This window comes from Lathyrus oleraceus, chromosome 7, assembly GCF_024323335.1.
Source record: "Lathyrus oleraceus cultivar Zhongwan6 chromosome 7, CAAS_Psat_ZW6_1.0, whole genome shotgun sequence".
NCBI lineage: Eukaryota > Viridiplantae > Streptophyta > Magnoliopsida > Fabales > Fabaceae > Lathyrus > Lathyrus oleraceus.
In genome coordinates this window covers 506,020,861-506,047,739 of record NC_066585.1, presented here as the reverse complement: position 1 = coordinate 506,047,739, position 26,879 = coordinate 506,020,861, and the positions used below count along the sequence as shown (strand labels likewise).

At 35.3% G+C, this 26,879-nt stretch overlaps 1 pseudogene; it reads left to right on the top strand.

Moving 5' to 3' along the window:
• Window positions 1–573: 573 nt before the first annotated feature.
• Window positions 574–6,831, top strand: LOC127104628 (uncharacterized; annotated as a pseudogene).
• The last annotated feature ends 20,048 nt before the right edge of the window (window positions 6,832–26,879 follow it).

Here is a 26,879-nt window from a genome sequence, read left to right as displayed (position 1 = left end):
TTCAGATGTAATGGACAATTTTTTTTATTGTTGTCGTCATTCATATATCCGGAATTCATTATTACCTGCATTTTGATTATTCTATGTAGTTTTCCCATCATTTAAACTATTTTATTTACAATTTTGTATAATCAATTTTGTGATATGTTTTTTCATATTTATTTTGCATTGCATTTTGACTTTGTTCTCTATTATAGAATACAATTTTTTTAATTTTAATTTTACGGTAAAGATGAAGATGAAATAAATATTTTTGATATTGTGTAATACTTATGCATCTAAATATGAAAATAATTACCAAGTACATAGTATGAAAATAATTACCAAGTACACAATTTTTTTAATTATATTGTGTTATTTATTTAAAAAGAACTAACTAAAGATAAATTATGTCATCTATATATAGGTATAGATAACTTATAACATGCATAGTTAATTTTATTTAGTCTATAATATGTAGTGATTGAAGAAGAAAATTTATATCAAATCATCTTCTGATGATATATCAGTTTTCGATCAATTGTTTTTGTAGAGGATTCGGTATAGTTTCCAGTTGACAATTACATTAATAAAATGGAAAATAATATTCGTCAAATATCAAGTCAACAACAGAGGTCAAGAAGGGCCGAAAATGAAAGGAAGAGGAGACAAAATATGAGCAACGAGCATAGAGAAAACAATTTGTCAAGACGACGTGAAAATTATAGGCGGCGAAAAGAGCAAGAGAAACAAGCTCAAACATCTCGCCATATAAACAGTCAGTCGAGAGTTCCGTTTCAAAATTTTACAAATATGACTTTTCCAAGATCACACTTTCAAGGAACTCATGACAGTGAAGCCGGTCCAAGTAGAATTACACATGTTAATGATGTTGCACTTGGTTGGTGATGATCAATATATATATTATACGTTACATTTCATAATTTTGTTCGCTTTCGCCATATCTTATTTTATGTATTTAAACTCGCAGATCGTAATTGTACATCACCTAATCAACAAAACATCACGAGTCAATCCGATACAGGTATAAGTGATATAGTTCTAAGTATGCGAGTATTAATTTTTACAAATGTATTGATATTAATTATTATTTTTGTATCAGATGATATGGATGTTGATGAAGCTTTAGAGGATGCAGTAATATCATATGTTAACATGGATGCCAGAGAAAATGGTGCATTATCACGTCGTCCTCAAGGTATGTTCGTAAAAAATTTGCTTCAAATAAATGTAGCATTTGCTCATGTGGCGTAAAATTTCAAATCATGCAATATTAAAATATAATAATTGAGTCATCTTGCATATATTTTTTATTTGTATTTTAGATTTTATATAATATTTAGTAATCAATATCAAACTCCTGCCTGTAGAATCAGGACATGCTTTTCGAGCAAAGCACAATATTGCTCGAAATTTCAAAAATAATATGATGATGGCAAAAGCCCGGTTGCCTCATCCATTTACCTGTAGACACTGCAATGCAAGATTGTTTCATCATGAATCACGTGATACGTGTTGTAATGGTGGAAAGGTATCATTCTCACGAGTTGATGCTCCTATAGTATTGCAACAATTATTTTTGGATGGTTCAGCTGAAGGAAAACATTTTAGGCAACATATTCGAAGTTATAACCATGTGGTTTCATTCACTTCAATTGGTGTTCATGTTGATGAGAAAATTCTTGCATCTGGTCGTGGTATATACACGTTTCGTGCTCAAGGTGCTTTTTACCATAACATAGGAGGTTTCTATCCAAATGAGGGTGTCAGACCGCGTTTCTTACAACTATACATCTACGACACCGATAACGAGCTACATAATAGAATGCAGGAAAATCCACAACTGCACCAAAATGTAGTTCACAAATTACAGAAAATGCTCCATCAGTTTAATCCTTTTGTAATTAGGTTCAAGCAACTTTCAATACTTCCAAATATCAGTGAATGTAGCCTCATACTTAAAGAGCGTCCACGTAATCACCATCAATACAATCTTCCAACTGCTGAACAAGTTGCGGCAATTATTGTTGGATGTGATGCAGATTCTATGGATTATGGAAGGGATATTAATGTCATTCGTTGTGATGGAAATCTCAAGAAAGTTCAAGAGACAAAGGGATATTATGATCCTTTGCAATACCCTGTATTGTTTCCATTTGGGACGCATGGTTGGGACATCAACACAACAAATTGCAATGGACGAAGAGTGTCATGTCGAGCATATTACAGTTACATGCTTCAGGTAAATTTGGATTAATTTTAGTAGATAATCTACTTAGCTAAGCGTTGTTTAAAAAACTTTACATTTAACACCGACATTTTTTCAATCAACTGTAGATTCGCCCAAATGATCAATCAATGTTGTTAAATGCGGGTCGACTGTTGCAACAATATGTTGTAGACAATTATGTCAAAATTGAATCAGGGAGATTAAGGTGGATTAAAGAGCACCAAAGTGATATACGTTCTGAATTGTACCAAGGTTTACATGATGCTTTGCATGTTGGTGAAACTAATGCAGGTACAAATTCATATAGCATAAATATACAGTTTTTGATTAATAATTAGTTGTACTTCTAATGCTAATAATTCATATATTCTAATACTAATGCATTTCATGAATCATCGTAGAGAACATTGGAAAAAGAACAATATTGCCATCATCATTTATTGGCAGTCGTCGAGACATGACACAACGTTATGAAGATGGCATGGCTATTGTTCTTAATGGCGGTAAACCAGATATTTTTCTAACAATGACATGCAATCCTTCTTGGAGTGAGATAACATCAGAACTTTTGCCTTTTCAAACACCACAAGATCGTCCATATTTGCTAACAAGAATATTTCGTTCGAAATTTGAGAAATTGAAGGATGATGTTATTAATAAAGGAGTCTTGGGTAAAGTTAAAAGCTACATGTATGTCACTGAATTTCAAAAGCGAGGACTGCCGCATGTGCATATGTTGTTGGTCTTAGAAAGTAACGATAAGTTGCGTGACCCAAGAGATTATGATAGTATGGTAAGAGCAGAAATACCTAAATTAGAATGTGAACCACAGTTGCATGAAGCTGTTGTAAGACATATGATCCACGGACCTTGCGGCATAATCAACCGAAAGTCTCCATGTATGAAAGATGGACATTGTAAAAAAAGGTATCCCAAACAGTTCTTGGATGAAACACGTCAAGGCACTGACTCATATCCCGAGTATAGGAGAAGGTTTGATGAGTCTGTATCGTTAGGTAGAGATAGGTCTGTCGATAATAGATGGGTGGTTCCTTATAACCCTTGGTTACTGTTAAAGTATGACTGTCACATCAATGTAGAGATTTGCAGTAGCATTAAAAGTATCAAGTATCTATACAAATATGTGTACAAGGGCCCTGATCGTGTGGCTATGGAGGTTCATAAAGGATCATACATGGATGAAGTTCAGCAATATGTTGATGCAAGATGGATTTGTGCTCCCGAGGCATTATGGAAAATATTTCGATTCACTCTTTACCGATTATATCCTTCGGTTGAAAGATTGCATATCCACTTGCCGAACCGCCATCAAGTGCGCTTTTATGATCATCAGCAAATTGCAGATGTGTTAAATAATGAACGCAACTCCAAAACAATGCTCACACAATTCTTTGCATTGAATCTACGAGATCCACAAGCAAGAAAGTATCTGTATAGAGAGATTCCAGAGCATTATTGTTGGAACAAGCGGGATATGGAATGGCATCGTAGGCGATCAACAAGAAAAGTTATCGGGAGAATCTATACGGTATCACCTTCGGAGGGAGATAAGTTTTACTTGCGACTGTTGTTATCGCATGTCATAGGTCCAACCAGTTGGGAATATCTTCTTACAAATAATGGCATGACTTTCAGTACATTCAAAAAATCAGCCGAGGATAGGGGATTTCTAGAGACTGATCATAGTATTCGTGATTGTTTGGTTGAGGCTACGAGTCTCCGAATGCCATATGCTTTACGAAGGTTGTTCGTGACGATTTTAATATTTTGTGAACCTACTGATGTTAGAGGCCTTTGGAATGAGTTTTTTACACATATGGTAGAGGATTATCAAACAGCTAACAATGTTGTGGAATCAAACTTAACTAATATGTTGTTGAAGGACTTGAATGAACTCTTAAACCTGCACGGTAAAAAGATTGATGATTATGATCTCCCATCTTTACCCCCTAATACAATAGACAGAGGTGCAGTTCCAAGTATCATACAAGAGGAGTTAGCGATCGATATCCCCAATGAAGATATTGAATCTATTGCTAAGTTAAATAATGATCAAATGATTGCATTCAACACCATTATGAATGTAATTGTTCAAAAACATAGTGGGGTATTTTTTGTTGATGGTCCAGGAGGAACAGGTAAAACATTCCTTTATAGAACATTAATGGCAAGTTTAAGAAGTAGAGGAGAAATTGTCTTAGCAACTGCATCATCTGGTATAGCTGCAACATTGTTACCCGGTGGTAGGACTGCACACTCTCGATTTAAGATACCTATTGATATTCAACCGAGTTCCATTTGTGGTATTGAAAAGCAAAAGGATCTTGCAAATCTCATTAGAGTTGCTGCCGCAATAATTTGGGATGAAGCACCAATGACAAACAAAAATTGTTTGGAAGCCTTAGATCGATCATTACAAGACATTTGTAGCAACAGTGCTCCATTTGGTGGAAAAGTTCTGATCATGGGGGGGGATTTTCGTCAAGTTCTTCCTGTTGTAAGAAAAGGTACTAAGGCACAAATGATTTCAGCGTGTATTGTTCAGTCTCATTTATGGAATCATACCAAGATTTTGCATTTGCGTCAAAATATGCGATCATTGCATGATCAAGAGTTTGCAGAATTTCTTATTCGCATTGGTGATGGTGTCGAACCTACCAAACCAGATGACATGGTGAGGTTACCTTTACATATTGCAATCCCATGGGAAGGTGAACATTCCATACAAGTACTTATCCAACATATTTTCCTGATCTAGAATTGCATGGTTGGGATGCCACATATATGGTACAAAGAGCTATTTTGACACCAACAAATGATGATGTCCAGAAATTGAATGATATGATTATCGATCAGTTTCCAGGAGAAGAACATAATTTGTTATCGTTTGACGAGGTTGAAGGAGATAATCATAATTTATACCAGCAAGAATTCTTAAACTCAATTGCACAAGGTAGTTTGCCACCTCATATTCTAAAGATAAAAAAGGGTGCACCATTGATGTTGTTACGAAATCTAGATCCTAGATATGGATTGTGTAATGGGACCCGGTTATTATGTCGTGGTTTATTTATGAATATGTTGGATGTGGAAATCCTGACAGGAAGCAACGCAGGAAAACGTGCTTTTTTGCCTAGAATTAAAATAAAAACATCTGCAAGTGATGGACTGCCTTTTGTCCTTAGTAGAAAGCAGTTCCCTGTGCGACTAAGTTTTGCAATTACAATAAATAAATCACAAGGACAAACCATTCCAAATGTTGGAATATATCTTCCACGACATGTTTTTAGTCATGGACAGTTATATGTGGCTTTATCCAGGGGTGTTTCACAGACTACAACAAGAGTTTTAACCAGGGAAGGAAAATTGAAAGGAGAAGATGGTGACTACACAAAAAATGTAGTCTACAAACAAATTCTTTTATCGCATCCGCAGGTATTTATTAAGTACATTGAAAAAATTGCTCACACGTTGATTCCCATTTTGGTTACACGACATACCAAGCTTATATTGTATTATTTATATCATAGAATAGATAGATAATAACTAAATATAATTTTCTTTTGCTTTAATATACAGCCAAACTAGAACACGATGAAATCTTCCAATTATGTAGGGAGTTGAGACGAAAGAATGTTGAAACTTGCTTCGACATGAAAGTAAGTTATACTTAATCATTTATTTTATGCTTTTATGTTAGATATAAATGGGGTGATAGTTATTCTCACTATTCTTATGCAATAAATTTTAGATAACAGACTTTGAAGATAAATGGAACACGTGGAAGGATGAACAAAGTATTTCATCCATCGGCAAACTCGACAATAAGGTGTATTTATTTTTTCCGTAATACGTATGGAAAAAATTCTTGCACTTTCATCACTCTTTCACTAACATTTTTATCATCCTCATTGAAACAGGTCAAACGTTTGAAAATTTACTCCATCGGTTGGAGCTCCACGGTGATAACAGATAAAACACAACTTTGGAAAATGGTGAAAAGAGAAATAATATCTCAAAGAATGGAGAGGTTTTTATTTAATTCATTTAAGAATATATTTACTCTAGATTATTTTTGAATGCATGAATTTAACTGTTATTTGTGGTTTATATAAGTAAAACCATATATATTTACTAACTCCATTGTTTTCCTTATTTACCAGAAATCCAGGTAATTCAGAAACAAGTCATAATTGTTGTTCTACGAAATCTAGACTAAAACAAAGTATCTCCATTCTCCAGGTATTATTTGAGTCGCAATAAACCATATTATATTCAAACGAGTCAAGTGTTCTGAATGTATTTCTTTTATAATATGACATTTCATCATGTATTTGTAGTTTTTTAAATCTCAAGAGCGCATTGATAAAGGGATGTACGAAGAATTGATTCGAATCTTTATAAGGTAAGCAAAAGCTATATTACACTACTTACTATTATTTTTACTATCTTTTTCTTTAAAAAAGTCTAATTTAAGAGTCTTACATTTTTTCTATACTACGGAAAACAATTGCAGGGAAAAAGAAAATACTTCGAATAGAGATTTCATGTTCGGCATTCCTCTTAAAGAACGTCATTGATTACACAGTATCAATATTACTTTGCATGTTTCGATATAATTTTGAATATCTTTATTTACCGTTTTCAAAATGTATTAATATTATTTTTAATGCGACCTACAGTAAAAACCTCATAAAAAGAAAACAAATATTTATTTTCCTCTACGCTGTGCGCATTAAAAAAAGCGGACAGACGGGCACGGGAGTGCCCGTCTGAACGCTAGTATAGATAAAAGGGGATATACTCTTTTGGTGTGGCCTAATTTAATTCCTAAATTATCCTTAAACAATTATCTTTTTACCCACTAAATTGTATCCACGATTAATGAAAGATAAAAGTAACTACCACCCTTGATATTTACATAACTGATAGAGCAGTTATTTATCTGTGTGAAAACTGAAAACAAATTAAAATCATAAAATTGAATAAAAGATGAAAAGATAACTGATAAATATTTTTGAGATTAATTGGTATACACTGTCAGTAAAAAGTTTTACACTGTCAATGCATCACAATCATCCGTTTGTATTACTTTTTAAATTGTTGAAATAAAAGTCAAACATTTTAAATAAATCAATGGTTGTGATTAACTGACAGTGTAAAATCTCTTTACAATGTCAGTGTATTTCAATTAAATCCTATTTTGGTTAAATTTGATATTTTTAAATTTTCTATTTGGTCATTTTTTTCATGAAGTAACTGCACATGTAATTAAAGCATCGGAAAATCATCTCCCTTTTTTAAGTTTTGTTTTCTAAACATGTAAATGACCATTTCTTTTTTATTGCATATCTTTTTTAAGGTTTTATCTTTGTTAGTTAATTTATATCATATAAATGATCATTTCTTTTTTATTCCATGTCATGTAAATATCCAAAAACTAATGAAAGAAAGAAGCAAATTTTTAGAATTATATGTTTACATGAAGTTTCTATATAAGGAACATGTCTTGAAGAATTATCATCTTATCATTTATGGTGTTATTTAACATATTAGAAAATAACAATAATATTACTACAAGTGTATAGTTTTCTCATTTTTTGCTAACCTCAACTCTTAATTATAATGTCAAGAAAATAAGTGGCAGGTGAAATATATCTATGTGTAAAAAAGACTGTTTATATCTATTTGTGTTTGTTTCAGAATGTGTTTTTGAAAAATCATAACTTAATTGTTCTATTCATGTTCAGTTTTTTCAATAATGTTTATCATAGCCTAATTTATAGCATAATTTTTTGGAGTAATTATCAATATGCTCGGATCCTTCTTTGGGTAATTAGCATAATTACATGCATGTAAGTTGGAGTAATTACTAATGTTTATGATGACATGATTCTTTTGAATAATGTTTATGATAATTTTTAATAAAATAATTATAACTCCATAATTCTCAAAAAGTTAGAATCTAAATAATTATGTCATCATAAACATTAGCCAACATATAAAATGAAACATTAGCATAATGTTCCAACCCAATACTATTGCTCGGTGGTAGAACTGCACATTCTCGATTTAAGATACCTATTGATATACAACCGAGTTTCATTTGTAGTATTCAAAAGTAAAAAGATCTTGCAAATCTCATTAGAGTTGTTGCCGCAATAATTTGGGATGAAGCACTAATGACAAACAAAAATTGTTTGGAAGCCTTAGATCTATCATTACAAGACATTTATAGCAACAATGCTCCATTTGGTGGAAAAGTTCTGATCATGGGGGGAGTTTTTTGTCAAGCTCTTCCTGTTGTAAGAAAAGGTACTAAGGCACAAATGATTTCAGCGTGTATTGTTCAGTCTCATTTATGGGATCATACCAAGATTTTGCGTTTGCATCAAAATATGCGATCATTGCATGATCAAGAGTTTGCAGAATTTCTTATTCGCATTGGTGATGGTGTTGAACCTACCAAAGCAGATGATATGGTGAGATTACATTCATAGATTGCAATCCCATGGGACAGTGAACATTCCATACAAGTACTTATCCAACATCTTTTTCCTAATTTAGAATTGCATGGTTGGCATGCCCCATATATGGTACAAATAGCTATTTTGACACCAACGAATGATAATGTCCAAAAATTGAATGATATGATTATCGACCAGTTTCCAGGAGAAGAACATATTCTAAAGATGTGATAATCATGATTTATACCAGTAAGAATTCTTAAACTCAATTACACAATGTAGTTTTCCACCACATATTCTAAAGATAAAAAAGGGTGCACCATTGATGTTGTTACGGAATCTAGATCCTAGATATGGATTGTGTAATGAGACGCGGTTATTATGTCGTGGTTTATTTATGAATATGTTGGATGTGGAAATCTTGGCAGGAAACAATGCAGGAAAATGAGCTTTTTTGCCCAAAATTAAAATAAAAATATCTGCAAGTGATGAGTTATCTTTTGTCCTTAGTAGAAAGCAGTTTCCCGTAGGACTAAGTTTTGCTATTACAATAAGTAAATCACAAGGACGAACCATTCCAAATGTTGGAATATATCTTCCACGACATGTTTTTAGTCATGGACAGTTGTATGTGATTTTATCCAGGGGTGTTTCACAGACTACGACAAGAGTTTTAACTAGGGAAGAAAAATTGAAGGAAGAAGATGGTGACTACACAAAAAATATAGTCTTCAAACAAATTCTTTTATCGCACCCGAAGTTATTTATTAAGTACATTAAAAAAATTGCTCACACGTTGATTCTCATTTTAGTTACACGACATACCAAGATTATATTGTATTCTTTATATCATAACTAAATATAATTTTATTTTGCTTTAATATACAGGCAAACTAGAACACGGTGAAAATTTTCAATTATGTAAGGAAAAATTGTCTGGGACAAATTTTCTGGATTGACACCGAAACCTGAGGATTGTCCTCAAACATGATAGAGAGCTGTATGTCTTGGAGAAACCTGTTCCTGAAGAGGAACCTCCTAGTTCTGCACCTAAGGCAGAAAGAGATGCTTATAAGAAGCATGTCGATGATGCCAATGAAACTGCTTGTCTCATGCTAGCTACCATGAACTCAGAGTTGCAAAAGCAACATGAGAACATGGAAGCGTTCGATATGATCGAACACCTGAAGATGCTCTATCAAGAGAAAGCAAGGCATGAAAGGTTTGAAGTTTCAAAAGCCCATTTTCAAGGCAAGTTAGCTGAGGGAGCCCCTGTAGGTCCCCATTGTTAGACTTTGGCACGGATCTAGAAGGGGGGGGGGGGGTTGAATAGATCCCTAATTAAAATTTGAGTCGGCGCTACCAATTAAAATTGGTTTTGAAAATTTGTTTTAAGTCCGGAAGCGGCCGAGGAAAATATAGTCTAAAACGAACGGTTATTGGAAAACCGGATATGCGTATAGCCTATGGATTAGTGATAATGTAGAATAAGAATCACTACACTAGTCACACTATCAATGATTTACTTCACTTGCTAGGATTCTTAGTTCCAATGATTCAAAGAGCAAACCAAACTAGATAGACAACTAAGATAATTTTGGTTTAGGCAAATTATCAAACACTTGGTGTGCAAAAACACTCCAAGTGATATTTATGTTGAGTAAGTATATTCCAATTAGTTTAGCACAATATCTTATTGTACTTTGGATTCAAAAACAGAGTTTTAACTTCTTACTCAATTAATATCAAGGTTTGATAAAAGTGCTTATACAAAAATCACTTATTTTTAAGCTAGAAACAAATATGCTGAAAAATAAAGAAGACAAAGATTGAGGCAATTCCCCCGTCGTCCTCGCTTCGGGGTACGTCTTCCCTCAATTCTGAAACTAGAATTGAGATTGCTTTAATAGATATCACCTGTTGAGTATAACAATTTATACAAAGATTGAACAACAAATATACAACAGAATTCTCAAGACGTTGAATGTTGCTTCCACTCCTTGTTCCTTGATTCAAGGTGAATCAAGTCCTTCGATTGTTGTTGATAGACCTCCGATTCCAGCCCCTTTGTTGAATAACTCTCAGTTCTTCAAACCCTCGGCCCGACTGATCTCAACTACAACAAATCGAACCCGAAATCTTCCCTTCAATGTCACTGAATCCGCTACTAGATTGATGAAGACTTCCTCTTCTCAATCACCTTCGCTCAGCTGAAAATTGATGAAGAAATCGTCCAAAAAAACCCTAAAATCAAACCAGTCTTGAAGGACAAAACCCTAAAGGTTTTATTCAAGAAAAAACCTGTCACAAGCTTCAACCCGAACCGGATTCCCCAATCACGGCTTCGAACGTTATCACCTTTAACCAATCACAAAGCACTTCAAAAATGGTTGTGTGTAATTGATGTGTTGTGAGATGTTGAAGATGAAGATGAAGAATCTTGGACACCTATTTCACTTTTTCTTGTTCTTTGAACACTTGAATCAATTTGTCAAATGTTAGTTGATACAAGTAACTAAACTTCTATTTATAGTAACAAACCAACCAACCCACTTAACAGCTTTTCAAACAGAGTGAGAAATACTTAAAAACTGAATTTGCGCACGAACGGTCGACCATAGCAGGTCTATGCATCGACGCATAGCCTGCAGTTTTGGACAGTCTGAAAAACACATCAGTATGCGTCGACTATAGGTCGGCGTGTGCTGACCCGTGGTTCATGCGCTGACCCCTGCGGTCGACTCAAGCCTTTTGTGTGCTGACCCGTGGGAAATGCACTATGTTATGCGTCGACCCTACGGTCGACTCAAACCCTGCAAATCTGCAAAAATTCAGATTTTTGTGGTTCTCATGCATTTTGGCATGACCATATTTTATCCACATATGTTGTATGAAATATAATAGTTTAGATAAGCATAGAAAAGGATATGATAGGTGATATGGTGCATTTGTTTTGTAGAGGTGGAATCGACAATGCCGATTCATCCATGGTGGTCATTTGTCATCATCGAAACCTATGATCGTATGTTGTATGACAGTTTGCCTTTACATACTCCCCCTTTTTGATGACGACAACCTGTGTGAAACCAAAGAAAAACAACATGCAATATTTACACACATTATACACACTCCCCCTTTTTTTTGTAATCTAAGGCTGGCTGCAAAACAAACTGTTAATTGTTGTGAATATCTTGGCTTGGCTTTGGTACATGCTCTTCTCCCCCTTTGACAACATCAAAAAGAGAAAAAGAACTATTATTCAACATAACATGATATTCAACAGGAGATAGCGAATCATATAATAATATCACACCAAATATTATTACTGAACAAATTAAAAAGGAGATAACATTAAATTAGATTTGCACAAACAAGCATAACAGAAAATTAGTTCAGTCAAACAACAAAAATACAGATGCATATGCAGTTTTATGCCCTAATGGCCTCTTCCTCGACCGAAACACATATCCGTTATTTGGTCAGCAACACTACTTAGATACTTGAGGCCCACATCGACGGATCGCTCCTGTCGTTCAAATGTCTCGGTGAATGCTGTATATCGTTCATTCATGCTGGTAGAGAGGTTATCGAGCCTCTCATTTTGTGCTTGAAGTTGGCTGCTTATATGAGCATAGCGCTCATCCTGAGTTTGTATGAATGATTGTTGAGCCAGCTGCATATTTCTCATCATATCTAAGAGTTCAGAAGAGTTTTCTTGTTGTGGAGGAGACGGTGGAGATTCTTCAGCACCATATTGATACGGATGATAGAATTGGTGACCAGCCCATATGTTGCCATTCACCCCAACCACCATGGTTGGGGGCATCTTCTTCAGTTGAATGTGTATTCTGAACCCAAGCGGAGTTTGTGTAGTCGTGTGTGTTTGCTTGTAGAGGACTATCATGCTGCTCAAATGCTTCTCCTGCTCATTCTTCTTCGTTTTCCTCTTGGTCTTCTTCTTCACTTTCATCACTTTCATCATCTTCTTCAACAGTCGTAGGAATATACCCCCTGCAAACAAATTTTTACATTTTCCGCTCATCAGACCAAAAGTATCCCATCATAGAGAGAGTTTTTGTGATGAATTCTTTATCTGAGGAAATGGAGGTATACGGAAAGGACGGATAATCAACGTCGGCTGCAGTAAGAACTTCTTGAATAAACGATCCATAGGCAAGAGCAGTGCCTCATCCGGAGTCTCGTAAACTGAACATCCTACTAGCAATGTAGTAGGGCCAGTTTATTTTACGCTGATTTTTTAGGATATATATGAGATGAACCTCAGCCTGTTCAACTCGAGAAAGGCCACCCTTCTTCGACCTCAGGATGCGCGCCACAATCCACTGGAGAATGCACTCACCTGTTTTCAGATTACCGGCAGTGACAGTTCTTGGGAACGCATCACTGTTCACAATGTGGTCTGGGTAGGGTCGTTTCAGCATAGCGTTCAAAGCGCTCTTAAACTCATATCCTTCTATTGTGTGAGAATCAGTTACCTCAGCAAGAGGATTTTCATCAGCAGTCAATGTCAGATCAAAATATTTATACCAAACAGCAGACTTGAAAGATACCTTTGTTGTGCCGATCCTGGAGTGAAACTTTTTACCATGAAATTTGTCATGAAGGCAGGTGTAGAACACACGGACTAGGTCTTCGCTATATTTGGCATTGCATTCCAGGAATTTAACAATGCCGTGATACTGTAGTAGATTCATGATGTCTACGAGATGCATGCGTTCTGCTGTGAGTCTGTAGAATGCATGTTGCCTCACAACTCCTCTTTGACCAATGTCTTTGTTGAAGGTGTCGAGAAGACCCGGTGGAACTAAGGAGACAGCGGTAATGGGTAAGGAGGCAGAGGATGATCCCCTTGATCTCTTACCGGTAGGTTTACGGGATGAGGAAGCCATGGGTAATGATTCTAAAGCTTTTTGTAATGGTAGAGAGTGAAGCTTGGTGTAGGATTTTGAGAGTGATTTGCAAGAAGGAGGTTTGCCCTTTTTATAGATGAAGACTTAGGGTTTTGGGAAGAGGAGAGGCCAAGAGACAATAGGCACTAGGTAGATGCAACTCACAATGTAGTGGGTTAAATGCACACTTAATGAGAATTTGAAATGCAAATGCATGGGAAGTTTGAAAGTTTTATGCAGAAAAACTGAATTTTCGCGCAATGCGTCGACGCATACTGTTTGAATTTTTTGAAAAAGAAGTTTTTTTAAGGTGTGCGTCGACCATTGCCCTATTATGGTCGACTCATACAGGCAAATTTTGCATATTTTCACTGTTATGCACATATGCTCACATGTTTGATGCATAAATAGAATGCCACACAACATTAAACATCCAAACAGATATGGTATAAGAGACAAGTCATATATATACAATCTTATCATGTAATACAACTATTTAACCATGAAGGTTGGGAGAGAGAGAAGGGTAAAGGAAGAATATCACCTCGATGCCGAAATAACTTGATGAACAATATACTTGTGCTTGCAACAACATTAACTTGCTAGAAGTACAAGACTATAGTTTTAAATGAAATAAGATAAAGCAAGCAATTTATGACGCCCGTTCCGAAATGTCGAGAATACCAAGTTCTTGGCGAATATGAAAGAAAGGCTCAGTAGCTAGCGGCTTTGTGAAAATGTCCGCTAGTTGATTTTTAGTGTTAACATGTTCAAATACAACATCACCTTTCTCTACATGATCCCGAAGAAAGTGGTGTCGAATTTCGATATGTTTGGTGCGAGAATGCAACACAGGATTTTTGGTAAGATTAATGACACTTGTATTGTCACAGAAAATGAGCATACGTTCGAGTTTGAGATTAAAATCCAATAATTGTTGCTTAACCCATAGGATTTGAGCACAACAACTACCGACGACAACATATTCCACTTCGGCGGTTGACAAAGCAACTGAAACTTGTTTCTTGCTATGCCAACTGACCAAGGAATTTGAAAATAAGTGACAAGTACCACTAGTGCTTTTCCTATCCGATTTGCAACCGGCAAAATCGGAATCGGAGAAACCTACCAATGAGCAATCATTACCTTTGGAATACCATAGTCCATACTTCAGAGTACCGGATAGGTATCGAAGTATTCGTTTGACAGCTTTTAGATGGGATTCCTTGGGACATGATTGGTATCTTGCGCACATACACACGCTAAACATAATGTTGGGACGAGAGGCAGTAAGATAGAGAAGAGATCCAATCATACCTCTATACCTTTTTACCTCTACGTCCTTACCGTTTTCATCTTTATTCAAGTTTGCACATGTTGGCATGGGGGTGTCAATGGCCTTGGCTTTTTCCATGTCAAATCTCTTGATAAGGTCCAAACAATACTTTGTTTGACTCACGAATGTTCCTTCTTTGAGTTGTTTAATTTGCAAACCGAGAAAGTATGTGAGCTCCCTCATCATACTCATCTCGAATTCACCCTGCATAAGATCCGAAAACTCTCTCACGAGATTCATGTTAGTAGACCCAAATATAATATCGTCAACATAAATTTGTACTAATATCAAGTGCTTTCCTTGACGTTTAATGAAGAGAGTTGTGTCAACCTTTCCTCTTGAGTAACCTTGATCAAGTAAAAATTTACTTAGTCGCTCATACCAAGTTCTAGGAGCTTGTTTGAGACCATATAAAGCCCTTTTTAGTTTGTAAACATGATCGGGATACTCATGAGATTCAAAACACGGAGGTTGTGCGACGTAGACCTCTTCATTTATGTAACCGTTAAGGAACGCACTCTTAACATCCATTTGGAATAGTTTAAAGTCTTTCGCACAAGCGAAGGCAAGGAGAAGGCGTATAGCCTCGAGTCGGGCAACCGGCGCATAAATTTCCTCATAGTCGATGCCTTCCTCTTGGTTATACCCTTGCGCGACTAAATGCGCCTTGTTACGGGTTATTTCCCCGTTTTTGTCCAACTTGTTCCTAAACACCCATCGGGTGCCGATTACTCGATGACCTCGCGGAGGAGGGACAAGGTCCCAAACCTCATTTCTAGTGAACTAATTTAGTTCCTCCTGCATTGACAAAAACCAGTGTTCATCGAGTAGGGCTTCTTTAGGGTTTTTAGGTTCCATTTGTGAAACCAAAGCGAAGTGATAACAGAAATTACTTAGCTTCGATCGAGTTGTAACACCCTTTGAGATATCTCCGAGAATGTTGTCAATTGGATGGTCTTTGGAAGACTTCCAAGCTTGAGGGAGATCATCGTTTGAAGGCGGATGAGCTACCTCGGTTTCCTCATGGTGTACATCTTTATCCTCCTCAACTTTGACTTTGTCGGGTTGATCAATCCCCGGCTCGCCGCCCTTGAGTATGTCTTCCGTAGATGTACCTGCACCATGAACAACACTACCCTTTTCGACGTTTCTCGGATAGGATTCGTCAAAAGTGACATGCACAGACTCTTCCACAGCAAGTAATCGTTTGTTATATATTCTATATGCTTTACTCGATTGAGAGTATCCGAGGAAGATACCTTCGTCGGCCTTGGAATCGAATTTGCCCAAGTTTTCCTTTCCATTATTTAATACAAAACATTTGCAACCGAAAACATGTAAGTGAGAAACATTTGGCTTTCGCCCTTTTAAAAGCTCATACGGTGTTTTATTTAGAATGGGGCGAATGAGCACCCTATTCAAAACATAACACACCGTACTAATGGCGTCGGCCCAAAAATATTTCGGTAAACCACTTTCGTTAATCATTGTTCTTCCCAATTCTTCCAAAATTCGATTTTTACGCTCCACAACCCTATTTTGTTGAGGAGTACGTGGAGCGGAGAAGTTATGATCGATACCATGGTTACCGCAATATTCTTCATATAAATGGTTTTCGAACTCACCCCCATGGTCGCTTCTAATTGAAACAATGTTTGTATTTAATTTATTTTGGGAAAGCTTAGCAAACCTTTCAAAGGCGGCGAACGTATCGCTCTTGCTTACTAAAAAGATAGTCCAACAAAATCTAGAAAAAATCGTCCACTATTACGAAACCGTAATAATTTCCTCCTAGACTTTTAATCCTAGACGGCCCAAATAAGTCCATATGAAGAAGTTCGAGAGGTCTCGTTGTTGAAACGATATTTTTGGATTTAAATGAGATCCTCGTTTGCTTCCCTTTTTGACAAGCATCACAAAGGTGATCCTTGGTGAACTTTATTTTGGGGAGACCTAAGACTAGATCTTTTGAGACTACTTTATTTAGTAAGTCAAAGTTAACATGTGCTAAACGCCTATGCCATAACCATGAATCTTCACTCATTGTTACAAGGCATTTGTCACTTGTTAACGATACTTCGTTCAAATCTAACATATATACATTATTCACTCGCAGGCCATTAAACATACTCTTCTTATCATCATTATGTACAATTTTGCAACAATCTTTTGAAAAAGATACATTGTATCCTTTGTCACATAATTGACTGATGCTAAGTAGATTGTGTTTAAGACCTTCGACAAGCAATACATCAGAAATAGTAGTGGAAGAAGGGTTACCTACACTACCTTTACCTAGTATTGCTCCACGGTTGTTGTCACCATAGGTTACATATCCTTTCTTCTTAGCCACGAAGTCAATGAAGAGAGATATATCTCCTGACATGTGCCTTGAGCATCCACTGTTGAGAACCCATCTTCTCTCGGTGGTCTCGAGGCATTATACCTATGGAAATGCAATTAACACGAGAAGGTACCCAATGGCTTATTGGGTCCTGAATGGTGAGTAACAAAATGGTTGCATTTGGGCAGCCATTGATAAATGCCTTTAGGAACTAAGAATCTCCTAAACCTGCATTTAGCAATGGAGTGGCCTTTCTTGCAATAATAAAGACAAGAGAAATTTACATCTTGATTGCCTTTGCTATCTTCATCCTTTATAACATATTTATATTTTTGATATGGATTAACCATACTTTTTCGAAAGTTTGATTTATCGATTGCAAAGGTAATCTTGGGCTCAAGAGCCTTGTCAAGTTTGGTCTTTAGGTTTCTTACTTCACCTTGCCAAACATAACAAGTATCACACCCAAAGTTAATTATCCTACTTCTAAGGTCCTCACAACCTGCTTTTGTGCTTTCTACTATAGAAGCTTTGAGTGCCTCAAGTTTCCTTTCGGATTCTCGAATTTTTTGTTCCAAATGGATAAAAATTTGTTTATTTGAGGCAAGCCTTTTAAAGGCCTCTTTAGCTTCACAGTGTAAAGTATCAAATGCAGCTTGTAATTCATAATGAGACATACTAGAGGATTTTTCATATTTAGCATGTCGTACCTGTTTCTTTTTGTTCTTTTGATGAGCAGATAGGCATAGGTTTGCGGCTTTATCTTCATCACTAGAACTTTCATCATCGGAGGAGTCGCTATCGCTTTCCCAAGCTATGTATGCTCTCCTTGACTTTGATGATCTCTTGTGTGATTTGGATGATTCCTTTTCCTTTGTCTTCTTGTTCATCGGACAGTCCGATTTGTAATGATCGGGCTTCCCACAAGTGTAGCACGACCCTCTAGTCATTTTACCTTTTGAGTCATCATTTTTAGAGTGCCTTGATTGTTTCCGGAAGTTTACCAAGTTATTCTCGGAACGTTGGGTGTCGTTCTTTCTCACGTAACGATTGTAACGTTTAACGAACAACCCCATATCTTCGCTCATGTCCTCTTCTTCTTCGTCGCTCGAGGAATAATCACTTTGCTCTTTTGCTTGAGACTTCGAGGAGGAAGTCTTAAGAGCTATAGATTTCTTTTCACTCACCTTTGCTTTGTCCTTCTTTTCTTTCTTTTCGTGTTGTTCTAGGCTCAAGAGTACTTGTTCGTGCTCTTGTAGTTTTCTAAATAATGTTGTCAAGTCTAATATGGTAAGATCATTTGCTTCTTTGATGGCGGTCACTTTCGGCTGCCATTCCCTGTTAAGACATCTCAAGATCTTATTAGTAGCAACATCATTGGAAACCGGCCTACCTAATGAATGTAATCGATTGATAAGATGAGTAAATCTCTTTTGCATGTCAGCAATGGTTTCCCCTTGCTCCATGAAAAAGAGATCAAACTCTTGTGTTAGTGTGTTGATTCTTGCCAACTTAACATCGTTCGTCCCCTCATGGGCGATTTGTAGTGAATCCCACATGGCCTTAGCAGTAGGACAATGGGATACACGATAATATTCATCTACACCTACTGAGGAGATTAGGATATTTTTGGCTTTCCAATCATAATTGTATTTTCTTTTATCATCATCGGTCCATTGTGCTTCGGGCTTTGGCACTAATTCATTATTCTCATTGGTCATGGTTATTTCAATTGGACCATTGAGAATGACGTTCCATATTTTTCTATCTATGGAATTTATGTGCACCCGCATACAGTCTTTCCAATAACTATAATTTTCACCATTGAAAACGGGAGCTCTATTATAAGCCCCTTTAGGTTCGTTAGCCATTTTCTATCAAAGTTATATTTTGAAGCACGGAGTGAACCGGAGTTCCTGATACCACTTGTTAGACTATGACACGGATCTAGAAGGGGGGGGGGGGTTGAATAGATCCCAATTAAAATTTGAGTCGGCGCTACCAATTAAAATTGGTTTTGAAAATTTGTTTTAAGTGCGGAAGCGGCCGAGGAAAATATAGTCTAAAACGAACGGTTATTAGAAAACCGGATATGCGTATAGCCTATGGATTAGTGATAATGTAGAATAAGAATCACTACACTAGTCACACTATCAATGATTTACTTCACTTGCTAGGATTCCTAGTTCGAATGATTCAAAGAGCAAACCAAACTAGATAGACAACTAAGATAATTTTGGTTTAGACAAATTATCTAACACTTGGTGTGCAAAAACACTCCAAGTGATATTTATGTTGAGTAAGTGATTCCAATTAGTCTAGCACAATATCTTATTGTACTTTGGATTCAAAAATAGAGTTTTAACTTCTTACTCAATTAATATCAAGGTTTGATAAAAGTGCTTATACAAAAATCACTTATTTTTAAGCTAGAAACAAATATGCTGAAAAATAAAGAAGACAAAGATTTGATGAGGCAGTTCCCCCGTCGTCCTCGCTTCGGGGTACGTCTGCCCTCAATTCTGAAACTAGAATTGAGATTGCTTTAATAGATATCACCTGTTGAGTATAACAATTTATACAAGGATTGAACAGCAAATATACAACAGAATTCTCAAGACGTTGAATTATGCTTCCACTCCTTGTTCCTTGATTCAAGGTGAATCAAGTCCTTCGATTGTTGTTGATAGACCTCCGATTCCAGCCCCTTTGTTGAATAACTCTCAGTTCTTCAAACCCTCGGCCCGGATGATCTCAACTACAACAAATCGAACCCGAAATCTTCCCTTCAATGTCACTGAATCCGCTACTAGATTGATGAAGACTTCCTCTTCTCAATCACCTTCGCTCAACTGAAAATTGATGAAGAAATCGTCCAAAAAACCCCCAAAATCAAACCAGTCTTGAAGGACAAAACCCTAAAGGTTTTATTCAAGAAAAAACCTGTCACAAGCTTCAACCCGAACCGGATTCCCCAATCACGGCTTCGAACGTTATCACCTTTAACCAATCACAAAGCACTTCAAAAATGGTTGTGTAATTGATGTGTTGTGAGATGTTGAAGATGAAGATGAAGAATCTTGGACACCTTTTTCACTTTTTCTTGTTCTTTGAACACTTGAATCAATTTGTCAAATGTTAGTTGATACAAGTAACTAAACTTCTATTTATAGTAAAAAACCAACCAACCCACTTAACAGCTTTTCAAACAGAGTGGGAAATACTTAAAAACTGAATTTGCGCACGAACGGTCGACCATAGCAGGTCTATGCGTCGATGCATAGCCTGCAGTTTTGGACAGTCTGAAAAACACATAAGTATGCGTCGACCATAGATCGGCGTGCGCTGACCCGTGGTTCATGCGCTGACCCCTGCAGTCGACTCAAGCCTTTTGTGCGCTGACCCGTGGGAAATGCACTATGTTATGCGTCGACCCTACGGTCGACTCAAACCCTGCAAATCTGCAAAAATTCAGATTTTTGTGGTTTTCATGCATTTTGTCATGACCACATTTTATCCACATATGTTGCATGAAATATAACAGTTTAGATGAGCATAGAAAAGGATATGATAGGTGATATGTTGCATTTGTTTTGTAGAGGTGGAATCAACAATGTCGATTCATCCATGGTGGTCATTTGTCATCATCGAAACCTATGATCGTATGTTGTATGACAGTTTGCCTTTACACCCATGTGCTCAAGATGATTGGGTATATGGAAAACCTTGAGAGGTTGGGTTTTCCCCTCGGAAAGGAACTTGCGATTGATTCAATCTTGCAATCGTTGCCAGATAGATTCAGTCAATTTGTCCTAAATTTCAATATGAATGATATGGACAAATCTCTTCCTGAACTACTAGCCATGTTAAGAACTGCTGAGCAGAACCTGAAGTCAAAAGGGAAGTCCATTCTGATGATCGGAAATGGAAAGAGACAGAACAAAAGGCCCACCAAGCAGGGTGATAAAGGGAAAGGCAAGGAAGTTGCCAAACCCAGACCCATTGTTGCTACTTTGAAGCCTAGTGGAGGCATAGCAAAGGTAGACACCTACTTCCATTGCGGTAAGACCGGACATTGGAAGAGAAACGGCTCAAAGTACCTGGAAGATACGAAGAATGGAGTAGATACTTCAACTTTTGGTATTTTTGTTATTGAAACTAACGTTCAAATGGGCACTCTGTGCCCGTTTGTCCGCTTTTTTTATTACGCTAACGCGTGAAAATATTAACAACGTCTTTTTTTATAAGTTTGATTTTAATATAAATTACTTATATGATAAAAATATGATATTTATTCAGATGCATATTAAATTTTATTTATAATATATAATATTTACGCATTAAATTTTGTTTGAATTGAGAAAATTGCAGTGTGATGTGACTTTATTTAACCATTTTTTCAAGCAAATCAATAAATAACTCAATGTATAAACTTAAATTCTTCTTTAATGTTTTTGAATTTGTGTTCTTTAATGTTTTTGGTATGAGGATGTAATGCACCGTACATACACATGGAAACAATTAAACTTCTCTTCAACAACAGAGTAAGAATGCAACGGTAATAATCATCAATATTCATCTTTGTTTTATGGAAAAACCACTCACGTATTGTTTACCAAAATTCCCTATGAATAAATATCATGTTATATCATTATTCCCTTTACTCTCTCTCTCTCTCTCTCTCTCTCTCTCTCTCTCTCTCTCTCTCTCTCTCTCTCTCTCTCTCTCTCTCTCTCTCTCTCTCTCTCTCTCTCTCTCTCTCTCTCTCTCCACCATGATAATCAAGCTAGTATTATGTTTTAACTTAATAATTTATATAATAAACCTTTTTGACATGAACTCTCATGTCAGTCCATCCGCTTTTTTTAGGGAGTGTTTGTTTCCAGGAATCATAAAAAAATCTCACGAATAAATTACCTAAAAAAATAAAGATTTAATTTCCGAGTACTTTTCTGAAAATAAATTTAGCATATAGTTTGATATAATCTTTAGAAAATGAATAATGATATATTTTTCTCAAAAAAATTATGTGAAATTTCATGGGAATCAACATTCCCACTTTATTCTCGCATGAGTAAAACAATGGGAATTATGAAAGTTATACAAGTTCTTTTATTTTATGGAATTTTGTGTTTTTTTTTTCAATTTTGTAACAAATATGGGAATAATTTTTTTCGCCCATGTATTTTTGAGAATATAATTTAATTTCTAGACTTGAAAGAAATATCACCTTAAAGCGCACACGCCAAAAACTATAAAAACACATTTTTTTATATAAATTTTGGCGTATTTTTGAAATTAAATTATAAGTATCAAACGTGATATATTTATCTTGCATTCTATTTTGACACTCTCTCGGTCTCAACAATTTATGATATTTATCATATATTTCGTACAATGCTTAAAACTCACATAGTATTATAAGATGATGATTACCATGATTTATAAAATATTAAATAGCAGAAATTGTGAAATAGGTTTATCACAATAAATCATTTATGAATTCCTGATACTCTCTTCTCTCTCACTCCTTAAACCGCCACACCATTTTTATTATGCCATTTTTTTCTTCCGCCTCCTTATGTCATCGCCATGTACTTCTTTCCATTAGTAATATGTAGTTACTTCTCAACTTTTTACATTGCCACTTGTTAAGTTTGAAAAAAGAACAATTAGAGTACGACACACTGTTGTTTTATTTTTATTGATCCCTGCATTTTTATGATAAGAAGTGAATTGAACGATTTAAACAAACACAAAGCAAATTTTATTTTTTAAAGTATGAACATGCAGCAATAATGAAATACATAATTTAAGAAGTTTTGATATTCTTTATAGGCAAGAGTTTACCTTAATAGTGAATGTTTAAGAAAACAAACTATCAGACTTTAAAATAAGTATATTAAGTTATAAGGAAAGATAGGGAATGCCCTATCTAACATGTAATAACTGCTAACAAAAACATAACATTTTTTATTTTTTTCCTTCACAACCTTTACATGTTGCTAGATTTTGATTGCTAGGAGGGATAAGAATGATTATGTTTAATAAATCATTTATGAATTCCTGATACTCTCTTCTCTCTCACTCCTTAAACAACAACCATTTTTATTATGCCATTTTTTTCTTCCGTCTCCTTATGTCCTCGCCATGTATTTCTTTCCATTAGTAATATGTAGTTACTTCTCAACTTTTTACATTGCCACTTGTTAAGTTTGAAAATAGAACAATTAGAGTACTACACACTATTGTTTTATTTTTATTGATCCCTGCATTTTTATGATAAGAAGTGAATTGAACGATTTAAACAAACACAAAGCAAATTTTATTTTTTAAAGTATGAACATGCAACAATAATGAAATACATAATTTAAGAAGTTTTGATATTCTTTATAGGCAAGAGTTTACTTTAATAGTGAATGTTTAAGAAAACAAACTATCAGACTTTAAAGTAAGTATATTAAGTTATAAGGAAAGATAGTGAATGCCCTATCTAACATGTAATAACTGCTAACAAAAACATAACATTTTTTATTTTTTTTCTTCACAACCTTTACATGTTGCTAGATTTTGATTTTTAGGAGGGATAAGAATGATTATGTTTTGTTTCAAGCAACTCCTTTCATTTGTGTGGACTGCAGTTACGGTATATAAAAATAATTATCAATTTTACTGCAGAGTATCCACAAAATATCATCAAAACAACCATTACAAACACAAAAACCTTTATATGATGGAAAAATTCATATCAATTTAAAATGAAAAATGAAAGTATTTACATTGAACCTTATGGCAAGCACATTATTTTCAAGATAAAGTGGATACCAAACCAAAATTGAACATTTACAAACCACAACGAAAAGCAATGTTATCGAAGAAATAATATGAGACTAAACTATTTTAAACCTCATAAATGAAAAGAAACCCAAACTGAAACAATTTTTTCATCATAATTCCTAAAAACTCTCTTCCATCTCACACATGATCTTTGCCTGTTGCAACCACGATTTAAACATACATAATTAATAAAAAGAATTGAAACAAACGTGGTAGAAAACTTAAATAATATAATAGATAAATTGGTATAATAATAAAAAGTGATTAAAAATACAAACGGTATAACTCTTCTCCAACATGTTCTTCTTAAAATTAAAATTAAAAAAAATGATCAAACTATATCACAAAATTGGAAAAGTGAAATAAGAATGAACAAAATTAAATGCATCATTATTTACATTAAACCGGAAAGTATTGAATATCGGCGAGTGAATAGGTGATTAGAATGTGAAAAAATTGTCTACAGAGCATATTGTGAAAATATTCTCTTTTTCTTCTGCATTAGTATTTTCAAAGGCACAAAAGATGCATCCCTTTACTCGTTTCCTCAAATTATAACGTGTTAATGCAGTTTCATGGATGGTAACCAATTTTCATCTTTATAGCATGTCCGGGATATATCTGTCTAAAAACCGTGTCATAACGTGGCAACGCAGTTACAATGAAACATTTTTGAAATAATTATAATATTTGAAGGATAAAATAGGCCAGACTAAAATTTGCAATCCCCATTATATGTTGTTATAGAATAGATGGTTTTTTCAAATGTAATTACAATATTTATAAAGTGTATAATTGAAATAAAAATAGGTCAGTCTAAAAATTAAAGGTTTATAGTTTTCGTTGATGTTCATATGAAGCAATATAAACCAAAAGAAAGAGAACTTACATCGTCAAAGTTGTTGATTTTATATTTTTAATATAACATCTTCAGTTATCAAGTGATATAAAAAAAATTATAGTGAAAGAAAAATATTTAGAAATTAACTAAAAGGAAGAGAGAAAAAGAAATAATTAATTTGTAAGTAAAATAAAGTGAGAATCATAAGGGCAAAAGGGTAATTGTACACATAAGTATTATCACAAAAGGATTTGTCAAATCACATGACATTTTCGTGTCTTGGGTAACAGTGATGTATTGTTAGATACCGCTCACTGTTTATTATGTTAAATACGTGATTTAATATAATTGCCAATGCCGCGAAAACCTACAGGGTCACACACAAAAGGACGGATTGATGAGAGATAGAGTAACTAAGGAATATTGTAATGTACGATGCACTTAAGTGAATTGTATAACATCGTAAGGTACGGTGTACTTAAGTAGAATATGAAATATGGTAAGGTACCACACTCTTAAGTGATTTTGGCATATTATAAGATATGGGCCACATACACTTGAATGGGCTTTTTAGCTTGCAGCCCACACAAATGGTTCAATAAATAGAACCATTGTGTAGAAGCATTTGTGCAGTTGCAATTTTGTTTCTCTCTCTCTCTCTCTCTCTCTCTCACTAAAAGCCTTCATTCGTAGCAGCTAGCACTGAGATTTAAGGAATCCGTTCGTGTGGACTGAGTAGAGGCGTTGTCATCGTTCAATGTTCGTGATCGCTTTGTAGATCTGCATCAAAGGTTACAATCACCACAAGAGGTAACGACTCTATAACTGATCATGCCCATTCGTAAGGATCACTAAAGGAGAAATTTTAAATTCCGCTGCGTTTTGGATCGCTCTTCTCCTTCAGTGATATCAGAGCCACTTACGAAACCATGCATCTGATAGCTGTTTATTTTCTATATTTTATGTATTAATACGATTAAAAGATAGAATCAATCAAAGAATAAACGAGTAATTAAATTTGGCATCATGTGTGTACGATTTGGATGATTGATGTTGACTATGCTTTGGAATCCGACATTAGTATGGTGAAGCAGCGATACATCGACCGTCCATAGGTTATGCAATTGAGATCGATCAAGTTATATATATGATATAAGTAATCCTGATGCAAAATACGGTATATATAATATACTGTTTCTGTTTCGTTCATTCAAACACTTAATGGTTATTTTCCTTTGAGCGATCAATGGTCGTTTGCTTCTTGATCCGAGATTAGTATGGTGAAGCAATGACATGTTGATCAATCATACTGAATTAACAATCGAGGTGTGTTTGACAGTCTGAAATTGGTGCATTAGGGTTAATGATGGCACAAGGGTTGTGTTGTCAAAGATTTATGCGATTAGGGTTGTGACTGTGCAAGAGTTGTGCTTTAAAGTATCAAATGTTGATGCGAAAAACGACGTCGATTTCAAATGAATTGTTCATTAAAATTTTTGGCCAGGGGCGCTGCCCCTTCAACCCTGCAAGGAGGCGCTGCCCCCTTGACCCTCGTCCGCTGATCGGTCAGCGGAACCCCCGTCCTGCTGACCAGGCAGCGAACCCCCAGCTAACTCCGCGTAGTGTGATCGGTCGCCGAAATTTAATTTGGTTTTAATTGATTAAAAGAATTAAAATTAATAATAATGTGTTTATTATTATTGTCTTGTGGTGATCGATTATGACCTTAGTTTTCCTTTATTTTGTTTTGGGTTTTTAAAATATGACCTGCGTGTCGTGCCTCTCTTTTAATCTCATATTGTAACTTATTTTCTCATCTCACTCCCTCGTATGTAAAACGAGTTTCTTTTATGTAATGTAATGTTATGAAGAAAGAGAAGAATTCAATATCAA